General features: G+C 38.3%; 1 long non-coding RNA gene across 1 annotated transcript in view; it reads right to left on the bottom strand.

The window, feature by feature from the left end:
* LOC141408626 (uncharacterized) overlaps positions 1-25629 on the bottom strand; it is an 80098-nt gene that overhangs the window by 41880 nt on the left and 12589 nt on the right. The window contains exon 3 of the long non-coding RNA XR_012424506.1: positions 17666-17747. This is a non-coding gene — a long non-coding RNA (uncharacterized lncRNA). The remainder of the gene's footprint in view (positions 1-17665; positions 17748-25629) is intronic.

Here is a 25629-nt window from a genome sequence, read left to right as displayed (position 1 = left end):
CCGAGGCAGGAGAATCACTTGAACCCGGGAGACAGAGGTTGCAGCAAGCTGAGATAGCGCCATTGCACTCCAGCCTGGGTGACAGAGCAAGACTCCATCTCAAACACACACACACACAACTTTAGCAATCAAGACAATGCAGAACTGGTGTACGACAGACAAATGGATCAATGGGATGTAGAGCTCACACATGTGTGGTCAACCAATTTTCAACAAAGGGGCCAGGATTATTCAATAAGAAAAAGACAGTCTTCAACCAATTGGGCAGGAATGACTGGATATCTGTATGCACAAAATATGAACTTCAACCCTTAACTCAGGTCATCCATAAAAATTAACTTGAAGTAAATCATAGGACAAAACATAAAAACTAAAACCATAAACTTCTAGAAGAAAACATAGGAGAAGATCTTTGAGACCTTGAAGATTTTTATTCAGGACGCAAAAAGCATGGAACATAAAACAAAAACTGACAAGTTGGACTTCTTTTAAGTAGCAGTAATGGTCTGAGGCTACTGTCTAGGGCCAGTTTAGGTCAGCTTGTTATGTAGATGAGTCACTTTTCCTCTTCTTACGTTTGTTCTTATGCTAACAAACATGTTGAATTATCCCTCAGCTGAAGCTCTTGAGTTCTACCATAGTTTGAGGAAAGTGCTCCAGTCAAATCTGTTCAATTTCTCTGCACAGGACTGTGTCTCAATCCCAGCTAAGAATAAAATGTGAATTTGTGGTTCTCTTACTTTTTCTTTGTAATACATAAAAAGAAGAGATTGAGCCAACTCAGAACTTATTCTTTTCTGGGTCTCAGGCCATAATAATATCCAACATTGTCAACACCTTATGATTCAGCTTGTGCAGGCTTCCTGCACTGATTCCGTGCTTTGCCTCATTCCGTGGCTCTAAGAAGCAGTGTCCTCTAAGCATTAAATTAGAATCCTTAAACCTAGTTAATTGGCCTCCTCCCTGGAGAAAGAAAACTCTTCCCAAGAGAACACTTCTACCCTAATCTGCCCTACCACCCTTAGAATACAGTTTACCTTGATCACCATGGATATTTTTCCGATTATTGAACCTCAAGTCCCACCAAAGGACCCACGTGGCTCAACTAAAGACATGGACATTGATAAAGATGTGTCTCTCCTGAAATGACTCCAAGATATCTTAACCACTTGAAAAACGCTTATGCTGCCCAAATCCCTGTCCTTAGGGTCAGGACAATGAAATGGGCCACGGAAACCTAAGAATAAAAGTAATTGAGGCTGAAATGCTTCAAAGGAAGAGCATACATCAGTGGTGTCATACACAATGAATCTATTGACCTATTTCTGGTCTCATCCTTTGCTAGCCCTTGATTTGTGGACTTGAGTCTTTATTCTTCTGCATGAATCCAGCAATGTCTTAATTTCTGAAATATCATGCTGAAACCTCCCCTTAGCACCTTAGGGTTTAGTAATGTCTCTAGCATCAGATATTAGATAGGTGCAAAAATAATTGCTGTTTTTGCCATTACTTTTAATGTAATTGTGGCAAAAACCGCAATTACTTTTGCACCAACCTAATATATTCCTTTGGATGTAGTCCCAGCTGACTTGCTTTATCTAAAAGAAATTGATTGCTATTACATTCTTTTAAAAAAGCACAGAACTGAGGAAAGCTTTTGAAGTTTTTCTGCAGCTCTGTCATAAATTCTTCAGTTCATTTCTTTTCTGAACCTTGGAGACACAAAGATGGCCCTTGACCACAAAAAAATTACCCTTTGGTTAGAGAGAAACTGGGGCAAGTCTCATAATTTTTTGAGCTAAGACCTGTTTACAGGGCTGGTATGAGAATCAAATGGGAAAATGCAAACTCCACGCACAATGAATTCATGTATATTCTACACACAAGGAACAGTACATCAAATGTGTCTTCCACGAGAGGCTGTATTAATGAGATCCTCAGTCTGAAAACAACCAAAGCACAAAAAAACAAAAAAAAAACAAAAAAAAACAACAAAACTAATTAGCAGAAGCCTTACTTGAATTCTAGATTTATACCAAAAACATAATTACTTAAGCAGTGTGCTATCTTAATCTCCTTTATTTACCATTAAGGATAGCACCTGAGCTACTCTTTAAAATGTGTTTGTTTGCTGTTTTCACTTTAACAAAATGGCCCCTTAAACCCAACCTCTCAGCCACTCTTCTAGCCAAACAGTACAGTCACTCTATACATAATAGGCCTCAGAGATGGCACTGAAATGGGACTTCCACTTGTCCCCAGAGTCTTCTTGGGCTCTACCATTAGCCATTCTGCAGAGAAAGAGTTTCAAAGTACCCTGTCTTCAACATAAAATTTAAGTCTTGTAGTTGCAAAGTTGAAGATTTAACTCATGCTTAGCTTTTCACCCTCCTCTTCTTCATGGTCACCCCTACCCAGCCTTCCTTGTCTCATTTGTGTATATGTCAACTTGCCTCACTAGATCGTAATTTCATTTGAAAACAAAAACTATATGTCTCTTTCATCTTAAGGAGGTTTCTGGCATTGTCTAGTTCAATGTTTTGCACACAATAAATCCCAATACACAGTTTAAAAGAAATTGATCAACATACTAAAGCCTCTCTAAAAAATATAGATCTCTGAGAACTGGATATGACCAGAAAACAGCAGGACCCCTTGTCTGTAGTTTGGATGAATGGGAAGTGTGAACTGGACAACAGAGGCCGGGGCTGCAGAAGGCACCATTGCCAAAACTTGGAAAATTGCTGATGTAGGCCCAATCTTTTCCAGAGGCACCACTGGGAACTTGGGGATTATAGACCATTTAAACTCCACCTTGATGTCTATCAGGACAACAGAAAGGGAGTTTACAGAAGAAAAGAAGCGTACAATGCAGATAAGGTGGATGTGACACTAGGTCTCAGCATGGCTTTCCCTGGGGAGGCTTGGCCTCTGCAGCCAGGGTGAGTTCTTTGATAAGGAGAATGAAGGAGCAGACTGTTCAACACAGTTGTACGAGAATTAGATTTGTTCATGTTTTCAGCCAGTTTGGGTGGGAAGTAGAACACAGGAACTCTAGGAAAACAGGAGTTTGCACGGGCTCTTGGTTGAATTCAAACATCTTTCTAGCAGGAAACAAATGTGATTAACTTGGGTAGCATAGCAGTGAACTGAGAATTCTTAAAGAGTCACTTAATAGAAGAAATGCATTCCAGCCAGGTTTGCTATAAAGAGTGTTTCTGTGGGTGAATCCTACATGCCTACTGATTGCATTTTTAAACAAATAAAGCAGAGTGTTCTGAAATAGGAACCAATAATCTGAAGAAGTATACCAAAATATTGATCATGGTCAGAGCACTAGAGAGTTATTATACCCAAATGCTTTTCAGATATTTCTATCTCTGTACCCTCTGAAATACCTAGATGCAATGTTAAATTATAGACCCTCTTAAACTCACTTCCCTGACTATGCTTCCCATTGCTAAAATAAAGATCACCATCATGCTCCCAGTCACAAAGGTGTGAAATGCAGGAACTATCTTTAACTCCTTCTTGCCAGTTGTATTTCAACAATATCCCTCTTCTTCAACCCAGTTAACACTGCTGCAGGTGAGACTTCATCAGGTCTTATGAACCAAAACACTAGCTTCCTATCTGGTTTTTCTACCTCCTGATATTTCCCTGAAAGCTCACTCCATACACTGCTTCCAGATCAATCTTCAAAAACCACATCTGCAATTGTGTCATGCTCCCACTCAAAAATCTTTGAAGGCTTCCCATTGTCTAAACAAAACCTTAACATTGTAACCTAGAAGTCAAGAGCTGCATAATCTGGTTCCAACATAACTTTACAGTCTTCCTTTATTCCCCTGCACTTTCATTTCTCTTCAAATGAATTCAACTTCTTGATTTATTGATTCAATAAATCAATATCTATGATTTATTGAATACAGGCCAAGCATGCAGGTGCACTAGCTCACTAGCTCTCTCTCTTTCTATGTTTTTTATATATAGCAATATATGTAACATATATAGAAACATAGATACATACATATCTCACACACACACACACACACACACACACACATATATAAAACACATCTCCATGAGATATATCTTGTGATTGATCCCCATATGACAAGTGAGGAAACTGAGGCCCAGAAAGATTAAATAACCTGCCACAGCTTACCCATTCAGTAGATGACAGAGCCAGGTCTTCATCTCCAAAGCCCAGGCCTTGCATCTCCACCCTAAATAATTTTCCCTGTTCTGGAAGCTCCTTCACTACCCCCTCCACCATGAAGAGCAAATGATTATGTTACTCTTGCCTTAGTGCTTTTAGTTCCTTGAGGCTCTTTGTTGCACAATCTGGAATGAGGAATTTTCTAACTCCAATTTTCTGTAAGATTTAAATCATCAGAAGTGATCACTTCTGGTGATCATGTAATTATTTGCTTCTAATTTCCATTTATCTGAATCAGGAATTATCCTTATAGAATGGAACTGTTTTTCCTACTCTCTTGACAAGTAATAGAGGAAGAATTGGATAAGTGACATGTATCCACTTAAGGAAAATCAGGATGGTTTGTGAAATCTCATCTGAATCTCTTCTCCACAGCCTGATTTTCACATGGAATTGAGAAATGTATAAAATGTGCTTGCTGAAGGAGTTGAGTAGAAGGAGCAATCTGGAGGCACAGGAAAAATGATGTGATGCTATGGATTTTTTAAAGATTCTCTCAAGGTGCATGTCCTGATGATGTTAAAGCTAAAATCATGTTCTTGTCATAGCTATTAAATGATATTAGCTGATTATTTTCACAGGTTTAATTCTAGTGCCTCTATGAGTATTGACTAGGCTTCTGAACAAAGAGATCATCCTCTTGCTATACTTTGCAAACTACCATACTATCTCAGTTTGTTCATGCTGCTATAACAAAATGCCTGAGACTGGGTAATGCATCAATAATAGAAATATATTTCCTCAATCCAGTCTTTCATTGATGGACATTTGGGTTGGTTCCAAGTCTTTGTTATTGTAAATAGTGCCACAATAAACATACATGTGCATGTGTCTTTATAGCAGCATGATTTGTAATCCTTTGGGTATATACCTAGTAATGGGATGGCTGGGTCAAATGGGATTTCTAGTTCTAGATCCTTGAGGAATCGTCATACTGTCTTCCACAATGGTTGAACTAGTTTACAGTCCCACCAACAGTGTAAAAGTGTTCCTATTTCTCCACCTTCTCTCAAGCACCTGTTATTTCCTGACTTTTTAATGATCTCCATTCTAACTGGTGTGAGATGGTATCTCATTGTGGTTTTGATTTGCATTTCTCTGATGGCCAGTGATGATGAGCATTTTTTCATGTGTCTGTTGGCTGCATAAATGTCTTCTTTTGAGAAGTGTCTGTATACACCATGGAATACTATGCGACCATAAAAAAGGATGAGTTCATGTCCCTTGTAGGGACACGGATGCAGCTGGAAACCATCATTCTCAGCAAACTATCGCAAGAACAAAAAACCAAACACCGCATGTTCTCACTCATAGGTGGAAATTGAACAATGAGAACACTTGGACACAGGAAGGGGAACATCACACACCAGGGCCTGTTGTGGGGTCGGGGGAGTCAGGAGGGATAGCATTAGGAGATATACCTAATGTAAATGATGAGTTAATGGGTGCAGCACACCAACATAGCACATGTATACATATGAAACAAACCTGCACGTTGTGCACATGTACCCTAGAACATAAAGTATATAAAAAAAGAAATATATTTCCTCAGAGTTCTGGAGCTGGGAAGCCCAAGATCAAGGCACTGGCAGATTTGGTGTTTGATGAGGCCCATTCCTCATAGATGGTGACGTATAGATATCCTCACATGGGGAGGGGTTGAAGAATAAAAACAGGCAGCTCTCCAAAGCCTCTTTTATAAGACCATTAATCACATTCATGAGGGCAGAGCTCTCACAACTTAGTCATTTCCTAAAAGGCCCCATATCTTAATACTATTGCATTAGGGATTAAGTTTCAACATTAATTTTGGAAGGAAACAAACATTCAAATCATAGCATTCTGCCCCTGCCTCCTTCAAAAAATTCATGTCCTTCTCACAGATAAAACACATTCATTCCAACCAAATAGCCCCAAAAGTCTTAACTTATTTCAGCATCAACTTTAAAGTTGAAGTCCAAACTCTTCTAAATCTGATATGGGTGCAACTCAAGACACAATTCATCCCGAGGCAAATTCACCCTCCAGCTGTGAGCCTGTGAAATCAACCAAGTTATGTGCTTCTGAAATACGTGGTGGAATGGCATAGAATAGACATTCCCATTGCAAAAGGGAAAAACAGCGAAGAAGAAATGGGTAGCAAGTTCCAAGAAAGTCCAAAACCCAACAAGACAAACGATATTAAAATTTTAAGGCTGGAGAATAACTTTCTTTGACTTCATATTCCATCTTCCAAACACACTGGGGCAGGGGTTGGGCTCTGGAAGCTCCAAGCAACCTGCCCCTGTAGCTTTGCTGGGAGCAGTCCCTGCTACACCTCTCCCCGTCTGGAATTGCATGCTGGCAGCTCTAAGTCTGGAGTGGCAGGGGTAGCCTTACCCCATGGCTCCAGTAGACATTGCCTCAGTGGAGACTCTGTGGTGGCCCTGTCCCCACAGCTCCTACATTCCATGTGCCTGCAGAGTTTGCACCATATGGACAACACCAAGGTTTACGGCCTGTGTCCTTCTTGGGGTGGGGTGGGGATAAGATGGCACATCACACTGTATCATTGCAAACATATCTGGGCTGGCTGAGGACCCCTGTGCTGGAATGCATGGAAAGAAACATGAAGCATCCTTGGACAGTGAGCCCTTAGGTCCCGTGGGCATCCTCAGTCCTTCCCTTGAAACTGACCTCAAATCCCTGGCACTCTGGACCTATGATAAGAATACCAGCCTTAAAGATTTCTAAGGCCGGGCGCGGTGGCTCAAGCCTGTAATCCCAGCACTTTGGGAGGCCGAGACGGGTGGATCACGAGGTCAGGAGATCGAGACCATCCTGGCTAACACGGTGAAACCCCGTCTCTACTAAGAAATACAAAAAACTAGCCGGGCGAGGTGGCGGGCGCCTGTAGTCCCAGCTACTTGGGAGGCTGAGGCCAGAGAATGGCGTGAACCCGGGAGGCGGAGCTTGCAGTGAGCTGAGATCTGGCCACTGCACTCCAGCCTGGGCTACAGAGTGAGACTCCGTCTCAAAAAAAAAAAAAAAAAAAAAAAGATTTCTAAAATATCTTCAGGGTCATTCTTCTATTATTTTGATGAACAGCATCTGACTTCCTTCTAGCCATATTAATATTCTTAACAAAAGGGTCTCTTGGCTGCACTCTTGATATTCTATCCTGAAAGCACTTTTTCTTTTCTTTTTCTTTCTTCTTTAAAAAATTTTAAACGCCACTTTAATTATGTCAATTTCCTACTCCAAAACCTTCAGTGACTTCCTATTGCCTTTTTGTAAAGCAAGGTTTAAGGAAAATGGTATACTTATCTGTTACTGAATCTTATTTATTGATTAATAGTATTTCTCTTCTTTTTTAATTTCTAATTTTTGTGGTTACATAGTAGGTGTATACATTTATGTGGCACATGAGATATTTTGATACAGGTATACAATGAATAATAATCATATCAGGGTAAGTGGGGCACCCATCACCTCAAGCGTAACCTTTGTGTTACAAACAATCCAATAATACTCTTTAAGTTACTTTAAAATACAACTATTATTGACTATAGCCATCCTGTTGTGCCATCAAACACTATAACTTATTTATTCTTTCTATTTTGTTTTTGGACTCATTGACCAGCCGCACTTTCCCCCCACTCCTCCACTACCCTTCCCAGCCTCTGGTAACCATTATTATACTATCTCTATGAGTTCAACTGTTTTAATTTTTAGCTCCCACAAATAAGTCAGAACATACAAAGTTTGTCTTTCCGTGCCTGACTCATTTCACGTAACATAATGACCTCCAGTTCCATCCATGTTGTTGCAAATGACAGGATCTCATTCTTTTTTATGGCTGAATAGTACTCCATTGTGAATATGTACCACATTTTCTTCATCCATTCATCTGCTGATAGACACTTAGGATGCTTCCAAATCTTGGCTATTGTGAATAGTCCTGCAATAAACATAGTAGTGCAGATACCACTTTGATATTTACTAATTCCCTTTTTTGGGGGGTATATATCTAGCAGTAGGGTTGCTGGATTGTATGGTAGTTTTATTTTTAGTTTTTTGAGGAACCTCCAAACTGTTCTCTAGAGTGGTTGTACTAATTTGCATTCCTACCAACAGTGTATGTGGGTTCCCTTTTCTCCACATTCTTAGCATCATTTGTTATTACCTGTCTTTTGGATAAAAGCCATTTCAACCGGGGTAAGATGATATCTCATTGTAGTTCAGATTTGCATTTCTCTGATGATCAATGGTGTTGAGCACCTTTTTGTATATCTGTTTGCCATTTGTATGTTTTTGTTTGAGAAGTGTCTATTCAGATCTTTTGCCCATTTTCAATCAGACTATTATATTTTTTTCCTATAGAGTTGTTTGAGCTCTTTATATACTCTGATTATTAATCCCTTCTCAGATGGGTAATTTGCAAATGTTTTCTCCCATTCTATGGGTTGTCTCTTCACTTTGTTGATGGTTTCCTTTGCTGTGCAGAAGCTTTTTAACTTGAGGTAATCCCATTTGTCCATTTTTGCTTTGGTTGCCTGTGCTTGTGGGGTATTACTCAAGAAGTCTTTACCCAGACCACTTTCCTGGAGAGTCTCCCCAAAGTTTTCTGTTAGTGATTCATAGTTTGAAGACTTAGATTTAAGTTTTTAATCCATTTTGATTTGATTTTTTATATAGCAAGAGATATTCTAGTTTCATTCTTCTGCATATGGATATACAGTTTTTCCAGCACCATTTATTAAAGAGACTGTCATTTCCTCAATGCATTTTCTTAGCACCTTTGTTGGAAATGAGTTCACTGTAGATGAATTGATTTATTTTTTGGTTCTCTATTCTGTTCCATTAGTCTATGTGTCTATTTGTATGCCAGTAGCATGACATTTTGGTTACTATAGCTCTGTAATATAATTTGAAGTCAGGCAACATGATTCCTCCAATTCTGTTCTTTTTACTCAGGATAGCTTTGTCCATTCTGGGTCTTTTGTGGCCATATAAATTTTAGGATTGTTTTTTCCATTTCTATGAAGGATGTCATTGATATTTTGATAGGAATTATTTTGAATCTATAGATTGCTTTAGGTATTTTGGATATTTAAACAATATTAACCTGTCTAATCTATGAACATGGAATATTTTTCCATTTTATTATGTCCTCTTCGATTTCTCTCAATATATTTTATAGTTTTCATTGTAGAAATCCTTCCCTTCTTTGATTAATTGCTAAGTATTTTATTTTATTTGTAGCTATTGTAACTGGGATTAATTTCTTGATTTCTTTTTCAGATTTCCCACTGTTGGCATATAGAAATGCTACTGATTTTTGTACATTGACTTTTTATTCTGCAACTTTATTGAATTTGTTTATCATTTCTAATAGCATTTTGGTGTAGTCATTAGTTTTTTCCAAATACAAGATCATATCATCTGCAAACAAGAATAATCTGACTTCTTCCTTTCTGGTTTGGATGCCCTTTATTTCTTTCTCTTGTTTGATTGCTCTAGCGAGTACTTACAGTACTACATTGAATAACTGGTGAAAGTGGGTATCTTTGTCTTGTCCCAGATCTTAGAGGAAAGGCTTTCAATTTTTCCCCATTCAGTATAATTCTAGCTGTGGGTCTGTCACATATGGCTTTTATTATGGTAAGGTATGTTCCTTCTATTCCCCATTTTTTTAGGGTTTTTATCATGAAGGGATGTTAAAATTTATCAAATGCTTTCTCAGCATCAATTGAAATTATCACATGGGTTTTGTCCTTCATTCTGTTGATAAGATGTATCATATTGATTGACTTGCATTTGTTGAATCATCCTTACATCCCTGGGATAAATCCCATTTGGTTATGATGAATGATCTTTCTAATGAATTGTTGAATTTTGTTTGCTAGTATTTTGTTGAGGATTTTTTGCATCAGTGTTCATCCAGGGATATTGGCCTGTAGTTTTCTTTTCTTTTTTTAATGTGTCTTCATCTAGCTTTAGTATCAGTGTAATATCAGCCTTGTAGAATACATTTGGAAGTATTTCCTCCTCCTCTATTTTTCAGAATAGTTTGAATGAATCAGTATTAGTTCTTCTGTAAATGTTTGGTAAAATTCAACAGTGAAATCATCAGGTCCCGGGCTTTCTTTGCTGGGAGACATTTTATTACAGCTTTGCTCTCATTACTTGTTATTGGTCTATTCAGGTTTTAGATTTCTTCATAATTCAATCTTGGTAGGAATTTATCCATTTCTTCTAGGTTTTCCAATTTATTGGCGTATAGTTGCTCACAGCAGCCTCTAATAATCCTCTGAATTTCTGTGGTATTGGTTGTAATGTCTTCTCTTTCATCTCTGCATCTCTGATCTTACTGATTTTGGTCTTCTCTTTTTTTTTCTTAGTCTGGCTAAAGGTTTGATGATTTTGTTTATCTTTTCAAGAAACAACTTTTCATTTTGTCAATCTTTTATATTGTTTTATTCATTTTAATTTTATTTATTTTTGCTCCTATTTTTATTATTTCATTTCTTTGACTAATTTTGGGATTGGTTTGCTCTTGCTTTTCTAATTCTTTAAGACATATCATTGGGTTGTTTATTTGAAGTTTTCTGTTTTTTTGATGTAGGCATTTATACCTATAAGCTTCCCTCTTAGTAATGCTTTCACTGTATCCCATAGGTTTTAGTATGTTGTGTTAATTTTTAAAATTTCTTAATTACTTAATTAATTTATTCATTTACCAACTTGTCATTCAGAAGCATGTTGTTTCATTTCCATGTGTTTATGTAGTTTCTAAAATTCCTCTTTTTATTAATTTCTAGTTTTATTCCATTGTGATCAGAGAAGATACTTGATATTACTTCAAATTTTTAAAAATATTTTAAGACTTGTTTTGTGGCATAATATATGGTCTATACTTGAGAAAGATTCATGTGCTGAGTAAAAGTATGTGTATTTAGTAGCCATTGGATGAAATATTCTGTAAATATCTACTAGGACCATTTGGTCTATGGTGCATATTAAGTTCGATGTTTCTTTGTTGATTTTCTCTCTGGATGATCTGTCCAGTACTGAAAGTGGGGTGTTGAAGCATCTAGCTATTATTGCATTCAGGGTCTATCTACTTATCTCTAATAATATTTGCTTTATCTAGCGGAGTGATCCAGTTTTGAGCGCATATATATATTTATAATTGTTCTATCTTCTTGCTAAATTTACCTGTTTATCATTGTATAATGACCTTCTTTGTTTCTCTTTATAGTTTTTGTCTTGAAATTTATTTTGTCTGATACAGTAAAGTTACTCCTGCTCATTTTTTTGTTTCTTTTGGCATGGAATATATTTTTCCATCCCTTTATTTTCAGTCTATGTGTGTCTTTATAGGTGAAGCATATTTCTTGTAGGCAACAGATCATTGGGTCTTATTTTTTATTCATTAAGCCACTGTATGTCTTTTAATTGGAGAGTTTAGTCCATTTACATTCAATATTATTATTAATAAGTAAGGCCTTACTCCTGCCATTTTTTGACTTGTTTTCTGGTTGTTTTGTGGTCTTCTCTTCCTTCCTTCCTGTATTCCTTTTAGTGAAGGTGATTTTCTCTGGTGGTATGTTTTAATTTCTTGCTTTTTAGTTTTCATGCATCCATTTTATGTCTCTTCATGTGGCTTGCAAATGATTTCTTATAACCCATTATTTTAAACCGATGACAAGTTAACACTGATTGCATAAACAAACAAACAAAGAGAAAACTCTACACTTTAACTTCCTTCCCCCACTTTTTAACTTTTTGTTGCTTCTATTTATATTTTGTTGTACTGGCTATGTCTTGAAAAGTTGTTGTAGTTATTATTTTGATCCAGTTCATCTTTTCATCTTTCTACCTAGGATATGAGTAGCTTGCAAACCACAATTAGTGTTATAACATTCTCTGCTTTTCTTTGTACTTACTATTACCAGTGAGTTTTGTACCTTCAGATGATTTCTTATTCATCATTAACATCTTTTCCTTTCAGGTTGAAGAACTCCTTTTAGCATTTCGTGTAGGACAGGTCTGGTGTTGATGAAAACCCTTGGATTTGGTTTGTCTGGAAAAGTATTTCTCTCTCATGTTTGAAGGATATTTTCACCAGATACACTACTCTAGCATAAGATGTTTTTTCTTTGCACTTTAAATACATCATGCCACTCTCTCCAGGCCTGTTAGGTTTCCACTGAAAAGTCTGCGGCCAAGTATATTGGAGTTCCATTGTATGTTATTTGTTTCTTCTTTCTTGCTGCTTTTAGGATCCTCTCTTTATCCTTGACCTTTGGGAGTCTAATTATTAAATGACTTGAGGTACTCTTCTTTAGGTTAAATCTGCTTAGTATTCTATAATCTAATAGAACTTCATATTGATATCTTTCTTCTCTTGGGAAGTTCTCCGTTATTATCCCTTTGAATAAACTTTCTACCCCAATCTCTCTCTCTGCCTTCTCTTTAAGGTCAACAACTCTTAGATTTTGAGACTTTTGAGACTATATTCTAGATCTTGTAAGCATGCTTCATTCTTTTTTATTCTTTTTCTTTTGTGTCCTCTCACTGTATGTTTTCAAATAGCCTGTCTTCAAGCTTACTGATTCTTTCTTCTGCAGAATAAATTCTGCTATTAGGAAACTCTGATGCATTCTTCAGTTTATCAATTGCATTTTTCAACTCCAGAATTTCTGCCAGATTCTCTTTATTTCAATCTCTTTGTTAAATTTATCTGATAGTATTTTAAATTATTTCTCTGTGTTATCTTAAATTTCTTTGAGTTTCCTCAAAACAGTTATTTGTCTGAAAGGTCACATATCTCTGTCTCTCTGAGACTGGTCCCTGGTGTCTTATTCAGTTCATTTTGTGAGGTCATGTTTTCTGAATATTCTTAATGCTTGTGGATGTTTATTGGTGTTTTGCATTGAAGAATTAGTTGTCCTCACATGGTGAAAGAGTGGAAGAGCAAAAGACTAGACAGCTCTCATTCATCTCATTCATGAAGGTGAACCCTCATGACTTCATCACTTCCCAAAAGGCCCCATCTTGTAATAGTATTATATTAGAGGAACATAAATTTTGGAGGGACACAAACATCCAAACTATAGCACACACTGATATAAAAATGCTTATGTAGATTTTTTAATAAATAAGAAGTTTTGTTAAAATTTGTACAGGATTCATGAGAGATGTTTTTATCTATATCTTTCTGTATATTCTATATAATAAAATATTTTCATAGTACTTTATAATTTATAAGGAATATTTATATGTTTTCTCATTTGATCTTGAGATTTTTTCTTGAAAAACAAAAGATTAATTATAGATAAGGAAGCATGGCTCAGACAGGTAAGGTGACTTATGTATGTCATAGAACAATGCATGGAAGAAAAGGATTTGAACTCTACTATAATTCCAAGTCCAAAGCACCTTCTAGATACCTGGCACTAGGAAGGGCAAGAGGAATAGAAAGTTGAATGAGATATCAAGAAGCATACAATGTGGTGGGAAGATAAACAGAGAAGACAGTGTAAAGTAATTTGACAGAGGAATATACAGGATGTTATGGAAGCTCTGAGGAAAGGCTCAAATATCAGCTAAGGAACATGAGGAGGGCTTATAAACTGAGTCTTAAAGAATGACTGCGATTGGGCCACATAAAAGATAGAGAAAAATGGTGATGAATTCCAGGCAGGGGAAGAACATGAGCAAATATCTGTAGTCAGTCCTGTCTGGTTGGGGTGGTGGGTAATGTGAACTACATGCAGTTCCTTGTTGCCAAAGCAGAAAGAGAGGGAGGACTGACAGATGAGGCCAAAGACATCTACAGATATTAGATCATAGAAGCCCTTATATGTGAAGAGTCTAGACATTTTTCTATAGATACCACTCAATTATTTAAATCCTTCAAGAATGAGCTTGGCGTGGTTAGATTGATATTTTATTAGATTGTACTGACTATCCTATAAGGATAGACTGCAAGTAAACAGGAATGAAAGCAGGGAGACTTGTGTGAAGGTCATTACAACAATCCAGGAGAGGGAGAGATGAGTCTTGACTTAATTTGGAATGACTGGCCGTTGATATGATATGGCTGACAAGGGAAAAACAGAAGTTGAGAATAAAGCATCCTCCAAGTTTTAACCTGGTGCTTAGGCAAGAATAAATTACCAAATTCAGGAGAATGAGTTAGTTAGTCTGGGGCCATGTTGTGTTTGAGGGGTGAGCTAGAGTGGTTTAGAAGGCAAATACCCAACTCTAAAACTCCCAATTCTAAAACTTAGAAAGAGGTGTGGATGAAAGAGAGATTCTCTCAAGTTAGTGACTTATCGGTGTTAATAGAAGTCATGGAGGTGGAACAGCTCGCTTAAGGAGAACATGAAACTGTTGGCAACTTTGGAGACTTACAATCTGTAAGAGGAAAAGAAGCCTGGAAAGGACCAGAGATAGAATTGTGAGATATTATGAGAATCAGAAGAATTAGTGTCCCAGGTGCCAAGAAAATCCAGAGTTTCAAGAAGGGAAAGAAATTAACAATGTCAAAGAGATTCAGTAAGATACAAACTGAAAAACACTAATTGAAATTGGCACTTCAGAAGCTGTTATCGATTTTACTGATATCTGTTTTAATGAAATGATTGGGACAAGAAGCTAAACTGCAGCCAATTGAGGAGTGTATGGGAGGTGAAAAAGTGGAGGCAGTGAGTGTAGGCAACTCTTCTGAAATATATGGATAGGATGTTACCTTGTTAGAGATGAACATGGCATAAAGGCAGTTATGTATTTTGAAAGTTTTTTTTTAGGATGGGAAAAATTACTATTTTTATGCCATGGGGGAGAAGGTTTTATGTAAGAAAAAGGAGGTGATGACTGTGAGAATAAGTGTGGGTGTGGGAGAAGAAAGTGGCATCAAGGAAACACATCCTCTGAGACTGAGAAAAGAAGAGGCAATAAATGTTAGGCTGCTGAAAGTTGAGAAATATGATACCAGAGGCATAATCTTCTCAGTGGGGTAAGAGACACAATCTTCTGCTAGTAATGTGGGGTGTGGGGAGTTGAATGTGGAACTAAAGGAGAGTGATAGAGGTCCAGAGTTGCTAAGAAGAAAAGAATGCTCAATCATGGGGTCTAAAGAGGGAAAGGAATAAAGGCTGAGAAAATGCCAAATGCCTAGAGGAAGCACGTGCATGAGAAAACTAGAAGGTAGAGGGAAGTTGAAGACTTCAGAGGTATCTTGATGTACTTTGTGCTGCTACAACACAATACCCCAGATTAGATAATTTCATAATGAACAGAAATGTATTGGCTTACCATTCTGGAGGCTGGAAAGCAAGGGGCAACGTCTGATAAGGGCCTTCTTGCTGCATCATCCCATGAAAGTAGAGCAAAGAGAGGGCAAGAGGGAGGGAGAGAAGGGGGCCGAGCTTGTCCTTTTATGATGAACTCACTCATGTGACAATAAACCCACTTCTACACTGATGCAGAATGCATTAATCAATTCATGAGGACAGAGCCCTCATGGCCTAATCATTTCTCATTAGGCCCCACCTTTTAACACTGTGGCATTGGGGATTAAGTTTCCAGCACACGCTTTTTTGGGAGTATGGGGGTGCATTCAAACCAGAGTAGAGGACAACTCTTAGGAAATGGCCCTTGAGTATATGACTTAAATTGAGGCAAGATGATTGTCTCCAGAAATAAGAAGTTTCAGAATTATGACAGTAGGATATTGGATGTTTCAATTCTTGCCATCAAAATTTCCTACGATGATGGCAGGACTTACAGAGAAAGATTACAAATCAGCTGCCAGAGTCTTCAAAAAATGAATAACAGTAACTGGGATGCAAGTCAATGGCAGTGATATAGAAGATATTGTGGGTTATACAAACAAATATAATCAAACTCAAAATAAATAGCAATTTTCACAAGGTGAAAGTGTAATGCCTAGAAACATTCAAAAGGATCTGGGTTAATGTCAAACTCTTTCCAGCCCCATGGTGCATGGAAAGAGAGAATGAGTAGCCTCCACTCAGGAAGTTCACATGGGCATCCAGATCTCAGTGAAAGAAGGAGGTGAATACAGAGTTATTCACCAGGGAGCAAGGACTCAGGGACACAATGGAAAGAGGCAGAGAAGTCAGTACTGGCCAGGCACAGTGGCTCACGCCTGTAATCCCAACACTTTGGGAGGCCAAGGCAAGTGGATCATTTGAGGTCAGGAGTCCAAGACCAGCCTGGCCAACATGGTGAAACCCCGTCTCTACCAAAAATAAAAAAATTAGCCAGGTGTGGTGGCACAAGCCTGTAATCCCAGCTACTAAGGAGGCTGAGGCAGGAGAATTGCTTGAGTCTGGGAGACGGAGGTTGTTGTGAGAAGAGATCATGCCACTGCACTCCAGTCTGGGAGACAGAGTGAGACCCTGTCTCAAAAAAAAAAAAAAAAAAAAAAAAAAAAAAAAGAAGAAAAGAAAAAAAATTAAATTAAATTAAATTTAAAAAAAAGAGGTAAATACTGAGAAGTACATAATGATACTTCATCTCTCAAAAAAATTAAAAAATTCTTTGAGTGTAGTGGCATACATATGTGGACCTAGCTACTTGGGAGTCTGAGGTGGGAGGATCACTTGAGGCCATGAAGTTGAGGCTTCAGTGAGCCATGATCACACCACTACACTCCACCCTGGATAATGCCTGTGCTGTCATTCAAACCTCTCTCAAAAAAAAAAAAAGAAATGAGAATGGGAGACTAAGAGAAATCAGATGCGACCTTTCATTTTGTAGAGATGGGGGCCTGGTTAAAAGACACCCTGCACCCACATCCCACTCCATTACATAGTCTGACTGTGGCCCATGTGCTTGTGATGCCAGAATGGGCCCAGGTCTTAGTGTCCAGCTGGTCTCAAAGAGACTATGAGGGTTGCTGGAGATCTACAAACAGCTCTCCAGAGCCTCTCCCTTGCCTCCTGATATTCAAAAAAAGTATTCTTAGCTCAACCCACATCAATTTTTTATCCAAGATGAATCTTCCAATTAAAAAAAATCAATTCTCAAGCCTTTAAAATATGCTAAATTAAAATGTGCAAAACAACTATTATCTTCTTCCTTTAAAGAGAAACAGAGAAGTCTTTACATCTGCTTTTTCCTATTTTTTAGCAGAAAAAAATGGAGCAAATGATGTGGTTGTAGCCAAGGTTGTCTATAAAGTGTGAAAGCATTTCCTTTCCTTTCCCAGCAGCCAGGACTAACACTAGGAGGCAGAGAAAATCAGCATTAAAGTTTTACTTAAATTATAAAATGGGGCGAAGACCTTGCCCAAAGATGATATCTCATGTCTCCTGTGACAGACAATGAGGCTCAAGACAAAGGTCATTCTCTTTATTATTTAGTTTCCAAGAAGTTGATAGGCTGTTCCATTGTGGTGTGTGGTGGTGCTGAAAGCATGCTCACCCGGGAGTTCAGAGAATCTGCTGGATCTGCTCTTCACTCTGCCACCTACTTGCTGTGACTTTAAGTTCGATCTTCTGTTTCTCTGTTTAAAAAAAAAAAAAAGAACTTAGGCCATGAAATTGCTATGAGGATTAAATGAGATAATGATGGAAAAAAAATCGCTTTGTAAAATGAAAAACACTAGATACACGTTACTCATCACTAGAGTATCCTGGAACAGATGATTCTACATCTGCTACCCAGTTACAGGCAATAGGAATAAGGATAACGGCAGAAAAGTGAAGTTGGGTAGGCAGGATGTAGTGGGGCAGGCAGGGTCCTTAATGTTTTTCAAATCACACTGCTGGGAGTGATGTCAGTGAGATGGCAGAATAGGAGGCTCCTGGCTTTCCTTTCTGTCTTGTATGCACCAAATAAATGACTGCACGCAGTTAAATTTTCTCTGAGAGAGAGCCAGAAACTGGTTGAGAGACTCCTACTCACAAGGTAACTAAGAAAATATCTGCATCAAAATGGATAGGAAACACTGAGGCACGCTTAGGTATAAACCCCACCTCAGATACCACATCTTACAATTGGGAAGGAATCCCCAATTCCCAGGTTCTTACTAAGGATTGAAGTATTTGGAACACATAAATGCTACCCCAACTTTACAGCCCTAACCCAAGGGACTGGCTTTTTAAATACCTAGCTCTGAGAATTGACAGGGCTCTGGATTTGTGAGTCTCCGTGGATCATAGAGAACAAAGAGATTATTTTAATGGACATGTGAGCACTTCCAGTAGCTATATTCCCTGGGCTCAGTGCAGAGAATAGACTAAAATGCCCAGTTCTTAGTTTTTCCCTGAAAGGAGTTGGCACACTTTTCCTGTTGCTGCCTGAGGGTTGGACCTCTAACTAGTCTGCATCTGGGAGCTGATGGGGCAGATAAACAATAGACCTCTGGGATCTTGAATGGGAGTGTCGGCACTTCCTGCATCTTCTTCTCTGGCTCATTTCAGAGATAAATCCAGGTCTGCATATTCCCCCTGTAAGAAGTTTGTGCATGCATCAAGTGCACCAACTTTTACAGCTCCCATCTCAGGAAATGCCTTTTTAATCACTGAGCTCTGGGAGTTGGTGGGACTCTGCATTCCTGAACCTTCCTAGACTGCAAAGAACAAAAAGGTGGTTTTTCAGTGGGCACACGTGCAGTGGTTATACCCTTAGTATCAGAGGGTGTGGTTTGAATGACAGCACAGGCATTCGTCACAGATTCTCTCCCCAGCTTAATGCAGTGAGTGGGAGATGAACTCCAGCTCTCAGTTTCTTCCTGAGTATAGAAAGAACTGGAATATATATCTAACATTTAACTTCTCCAACTGCATCTCAAAGTACTGGCTTTTATCTCATCTGCCTTGGGAAACTGATAGGATTTGGCACACCCAAATCTTCTGGGGGCCACTAAGAATGAAGAAAGGGGTTTGGATAAGCATGAAGATTTGAGAGGCACCTAGAATCTCTGACTGAACTGATTGATGAGGTCCATCTTCTATGTGAGGCTAGTCTGACAAAACTGGGAGACGAAACTGTCTTTCATGTACAAAAACTAACAGAGAGTCAAGGAAAATGAATAAACAGGAAAATACTTCCAAATAAATGGACAAGAAACCAGACCCTAATGAATGGAGATATATGATTTACCCAACAGAAAATTTAAAAGAACGATAATAAAGATGCTCAGCAAAGTCAGTAGAGCAATGCATGAACAAACTGAGAATTTTAACAAAGTTATAGAAACCGCTAAAAAGTGTCAAACAAATCAGAGCTAAAGAATGCAATAATTAAACTGAAAAATTCAATAGAAGAGTTCAACAGTAGACTAGAGTCAGCAGGAAAAAGAAACAGTAAACTCAAAGACAAGTAATTGGAAGTTATCCAATCTGAGGAACCAAATAATAATAATAATGATTTAAAAAGTGAAGATAACTTAAGAAATTTGTGGGACACAGTCACTGAAACAATATACTCATTATCAGAGTCTCAAAAGGAAGAGAGAGAGACAGGAACAAAGACCCTATTCAAAGACATAATGGCTGAAGATTTTTCAAGTCTGAGGAAGGAAATAGAAATCCAGATCCAGAAAGCACAAAGTTAAGACAAAAAGAGAATATACTTTTGAAATTAGACTTCTTTTAAACTCCAGATCCCCAATGTAATATTGGGCAGGAGCTTAAACAGTTAAGTCTCATTTTGTCTTTAACTGTCAGCAATTTGATTATAATGTATCTCCTTATGGGGTTCTTTGGATTCATCTTATTTGATGCTCTTTGTCCTTTCTAGATCTGGATTTCTATTTCCTTCCCCAGACGTGGGAAATCTTGCAAAGTGAAATAAGTCAGGCACCAAAAGACAAATACTACATTATTTCACGGCTATGTGGACTCTAAAGAAGTTGATCTCATGGAAATAGAGAGTAGCATGGTGGTCCCAGAGGAGTGGGTGGAGTGGGTGGGTGAGGACTGGGAACTAGTATCAGAGAGATGTTGGTCAAAGAATATAAAAGTTTCAGTTAGACAGGAGAAAAAGCTCAAGAGATCTATCATAAAGCATGGTGACTCTAGTTAATAATATATTGTATTCTTTTTTTTTCTTTGATGTAGGGTCTCGCTCTGTCACCCAGGTTGGAGTGCAGTGGCACAATCTTAGCTCACTGCAACCTCTGCCTCCCAGATTCAAGAGATTCTCTTGCCTCAGCCTTCCAAGTAGCTGGGATTACAGGCACCCACCACTACTCCAGCTAATTTTTGTATTTTTAGTAGAGACAACGTTTCACCATGTTGGCCAGGCTGGTCTCAAGAACTCCTGACCTCAGGTGATCCACCCTCCTCGGCCTCCCAAATTGCTCGGATTACAGGTGTGATCTACTGCACCTGGCCAATAATATATTATATTTTTGAGAAATTAAAAAAAGCAATGAAAGGGACAATATAAATAAATCAATGTGTAATGTTAATGTTTCATCCAAAATTTTCTTAAATTCTGTGTGTTCATGAGTCCTGGTGTCCTAACTTATCTTTTATCCAAGGTAGATTTGGTATTAAGTGCCCATTATTTTGAGTTCTTAAGATGAAAAGACAGTCAATTATCCTAGAATTGCATCTGTCCTTCTAAAAACAACTAATTACCAATGCCAGAAACTTCAACCAAATTCTAAACTTTTACCCCAAAGACTCAATTAAAACAATTTAATAGCTCCTATTTCAGTAGTTCATACATTTACATTACCATATAGAATTGGTTCCATATGCTCCAGTTTTCACAATACATTAGTCACTATTATTTTCTACACTTTTACAAGTAATTTCCAAATTTTGGTCCTAAATTAAAGTACTTTGTATGTACAAAAAATTAACATAAATAATAGCAATTTATAACACTACACATTTTTTAGATATCTAAATTATTTCCTAGGCTAAATCATGCCATGCCTGATTTATTGTTCTGTGTTAATTGCATGAAAGCCATAGAGAAGAGATGTAGAAAGATGTACTTGTAGTTAATTTTGTAGATGGGATGTGAGATGTTTTATAGGTATGAGACAGAGTTTTGACAAGATAGCAATCAGTTTTTATTTGGTATTCTTCCTTGGATTTGGTGTGAACACAGTCAAAAATTTATTTTGCATGAATTCTTCTCTCAATCCCAAATAAGTAAAATAAATTTAATCTGCTGCAGATTTTTGGGGGGGACAGGGTCATTCTAGACTAGCAATTAGCATCTTCATTCACCCAGGAAAAATAATACTATTTGAAGACTATTTTGTCACATTCTACATCATTCCACCATCACTTACGCAAAGCAATTTTGGTCCCTCCAGAAAATGAAATGAAACTTTATTCCATGTCTGCCTTTTGGCAGAATTCAACTGATCTTCTACAACCGTCACTTAGTAATCTATAAGTTGCTCACAAAAGAAGCTGCTGTCTCATCTTGCAATCATGTGATTTCCACTGTTCCATGATAGCTCAGAATATGACTTGTTTCTGCAGGTCTTTTCATGCTTTTCTTTTATCAATGTATTTACTTTTTGCAAATTTCTGGGTCAAAACTGTGATTATGCCGAGGACCAATGAGGAATCAGGCCCCTCACAGGGCCCTACCCTCAAGTCTTTGTGCAAGGTTGCTTCATCTGGTGCTCCAAAAGTCAGAGACACTGATACTGATAACTCACTGATATTTTCTCTCATCTAATAAATTATCCTTTGCTTAATGTTGTCAGTTTAACAATGCCCCCACACCTTTTAAATCTTTTGCTAAAGGAAATATGGTGATAGGGACAGAAAGTTCCATAGATACTTATTCACCCCATGTTTCTTCTTTCCTGGATCACATCTCTCTCTCTCTCTCTCTCTCTCTCTCTCCTCATACACTTCCCACAAGTGCAAAACTCCTGAGGCAGGAGCAATTTGGATTTGGATTGGATATGGCTGCAGCATAATGAGCTGGGAAGAATGGAAGAGCATGCGTTTCATACATTAGCTACAGGCATAATGTTATATGCCTGTAAAATAAGGTCGATACTGTGCATCGACCTTACAAGTTAGAAATGTGTCAATCCCAACTCTTTCCTCTCTCTCATCCCAAGACTCACTGGGACCCAAGTCCTGTTGATCCTTCTGAAACCTCTCAGATCAGTCACTTCCTTTTCACCCCTAAGGCCACTCTTCTTGGTCTCTCTCACCTAGATCCTGGATTCACTCTCCTGCCTGCCTCTGCTTTCTTCCCACTTTAATCTTGTCTTCAAAAAGCTGCCTGAATGATCTCTTGAAGATACAACTCAGATACAGCTCAAAAATCATCAATGGTTCCCTGTTGCTATTGGATGAAGTCCGAATTCCTTAGCCTCTCTTTGGAACCCTAAGTAATCTGGTTCCCCGTCTAGTTTTTGAGCCAATGTTTTCACTCTGAGTCTAGGCCCTGTTGTGAGAGGGCCATTCTTTTGAAGTTGGAGTGTCAATCTTCTCCTAAAATGCAAGTGAAATGTGAATTGAAGCCACAATCTACCATTAATCTTTTAGCATGCATCAGGAAAGCAGATGTTTCTAGAGTCAGCTGTAGACAGAAAATTGGACCAGAAAGGAATCAAAGTAAAGAGGTAGAAGGGAAGAGTCAGGCTCAGAGCTAGGAGTAAGGATCAAGTTTATGTCTGAACCTGAACTGAGTAGCTCTTGGGGGCAAGGAAAGTACATGAAGAATGGGAGTAAAGGAAAGCTGTAGAGTCGTTGACAGGAAGTGGATGGGTAATTTATAAATAATTCATAATTCATAGAAGGCCAGAGCCAGAAATGACTTTAGAGGTCATCAAGTCCCACACCTTATGACATCGAGAAAGGTAACTAATTCAAAGAGGTGAAGCGCCTAGTCATACTAGTTCATCAAGCCTGCAGGAGATCCAGCTAGCCCTCAGGCCCCCGGACTCCCAAGCCATGCTGTCTCAAATTACTTCCAACTAATCCATCCTCCCACCCTCCCCAGGGTGGATGACTTCAAGGAATCAGGCCCAGAAACGGGGAGCTGGATGTTTCTTTAGAATGTAGCAAAAAGAAAAGAGGAAGAGGGGTTTTTTTCCAGTCTTCAGAAATTGTACTTTCCCTGGCATTCAATGGAGGCATCCAAGTCCAAAGTGACTGGGTCAGAGACAGAGGCTCCTTATCTTGGGCTATGTTGGTTTGACACATAGAGAAGCTGACAGGAAGACAACCAAGTCCATTTACTTGACTGCCACGATAAGTGAATTGGAACAGCTATGCAGCCTGGCCAAGGAATCATTTGGAAAGATATCATTAGGGTGGCCAAGAGAAGAAAATCAATGCCTGGCAGCCAACCTAGTGGCCTTTTAGAGTTAAAAATAGCCATAGCATCATAATATTTCTAAAGAAGTTTCACATCCATTATATCAAATTCTCCATCCAACATGTCTGTGAGGTAAGTATTATTTTCACTATTTAAAGATGAGGAAATGAGATGCAGAGGGCACATCCAAGGTCACAAGAGCTCATAAGTAGAAGAGTTGGAACTGGGGCATAGGTCTGGTGATTTCAGATCCACATGACTAAAGTTATTCAGCCTTAAACAGGAATGAAATTCTGACACATGCTACAACTTCAATGGACCTTTTAGATATTATGCTAAGTGAAATAAGTCAGACACCAAAGGACAAAATACTGTATGATTTCACTTGTATGAGATACCTAAATTAGTCAAATTCATACAGACAGAAAGTGGGACAGTGGTTACCAGGGACTGGGGGAAGAAGGAATAGGGGAGTTATTGCTTAATAGCAATATAACAGAGTTTCAATATGAGACGATGAAAAAGTTCTGGAAACGGATGGTGGTGACAGTTGTACAAAAATGTGAATGTACTTAATGCTACTGAACTGTATGTACACTAATAAATGGTTAAAATGGTGAATTTTATGTTATGTGTATCTTACCACAGTAAAAAATAAAATTTTAAAAAAGTAAATTTACATGAATGCAGTGATACATGTTTTCTAACAATTCCATTTGTAACTCATAGTTTTTAGAGTGTTAAAAAAAAAAAAATAAGGTCTTAGTTTACAGAAGAGGAAACTGAGGGCCAGAGAGGGTCAGGGATGAATGTGGGTCAGTTAGAAAATTAGGAAGAGTAAGACCCAGCAAGTGTATTCCCAGGCACTGTTAGTGCTTTCTAGCCTTAATCCCTCTTCTCTTTACAAAACCTCCATGGCTAGCTACCCTATACTAAACACTTACCATATACCAGGCCATGGGCTTTTGCGGGAACCTTCTTTCATTGATATAATCTTTAGCTGATGGAGTGCCCCAGGACTCAATATTGGATCTCTTGTTTGCCAAATCCACTCCTTAAAGTGATTTAGGTCAGTTCCATAGCTTTCTCCCTAAATTACATCTCCACTTCTGATCTCTCCTCTGAACTTAACATCTCCTCAATTAGAAATACTAAAGCATCTCAAATTTAATATATCTCAAACTAAACTCTTGATTTATCTCCCCCAAACTTGCCCATCATCCAGTATTCTCTGTCTCAGTAAATAACAACTGTATTTCTGTTACTTGGAGTCAGCTTTGACACCTCTCTTTCCATCACAACCATTCTATCAAATCCATTTGAAAAATCATCCTATGAGCTCTACTTGAAAAATATAGCCTGAGTCTGATCATTTCTCACCGTCTCCCCTGAAGCCAGCCTAGTACAAATTAACATCGCCTCTTGGCCAGACTATGGTAATAGCCTCCTGTAGTGGATGCTGTGATGCACTAATCAGATTTCCCTTCAGGACCACACTATTCATTCCACTAGCTGCTGGGAGTTTTGGCTGCTGAAAGCTCACAGTTGCATCCGTATTAGGGAATGGCCCTTGGAAAGGAACTGCGTCATCTAAGGCTGTGCTTCCCATAGATATCCACATGGGGCAAGACCTCATTTAATTCAGCTTTCTCTGTTCAAATGTCATTGCATTATGAAGGTTATCCTTGACCACTGCTATGAAAAATCATAATCTCTTATTCCATAGCTCCCTTACCTTGCTTTAATATTTTCTTCATAGTATTTATCAGCCTCTGACTCATATTCATCCATTTACTTATTTTTCTGAAATTGAAGTGCTCTCTTTGCTCTTTTGAGAGACAGAGAGAGAGAGAGAGAGAGAGAGAGAGAGAGAGAGAGAGTATGTGTGTGTCCAACTGCTTAGCCCCAGCACCTAGAACAGAGGCTGGTGGCACATGGTGGACACTTGTGTCAGTTTCCTGATGCTGCTATAATAATCACTACAAACTTACTGGGTTAAACAACATAAATTGATGATCATACAGCCCTGGAGGTCAAAAATTCAAAATGAGTCTCAGTGGGCTAGAATCAAGGTGCAGGTCGGGCTTCATTTTTTTTCTGGAAGTTGCAGGGGGAAAAAGTTTCCTTGC

The sequence above is a fragment of the Macaca fascicularis genome, chromosome 15, assembly GCF_037993035.2.
Source record: "Macaca fascicularis isolate 582-1 chromosome 15, T2T-MFA8v1.1".
NCBI lineage: Eukaryota > Metazoa > Chordata > Mammalia > Primates > Cercopithecidae > Macaca > Macaca fascicularis.
Note: the sequence above shows the minus strand (reverse complement) of the source record. Positions and strands in the feature narration are given on the sequence as shown.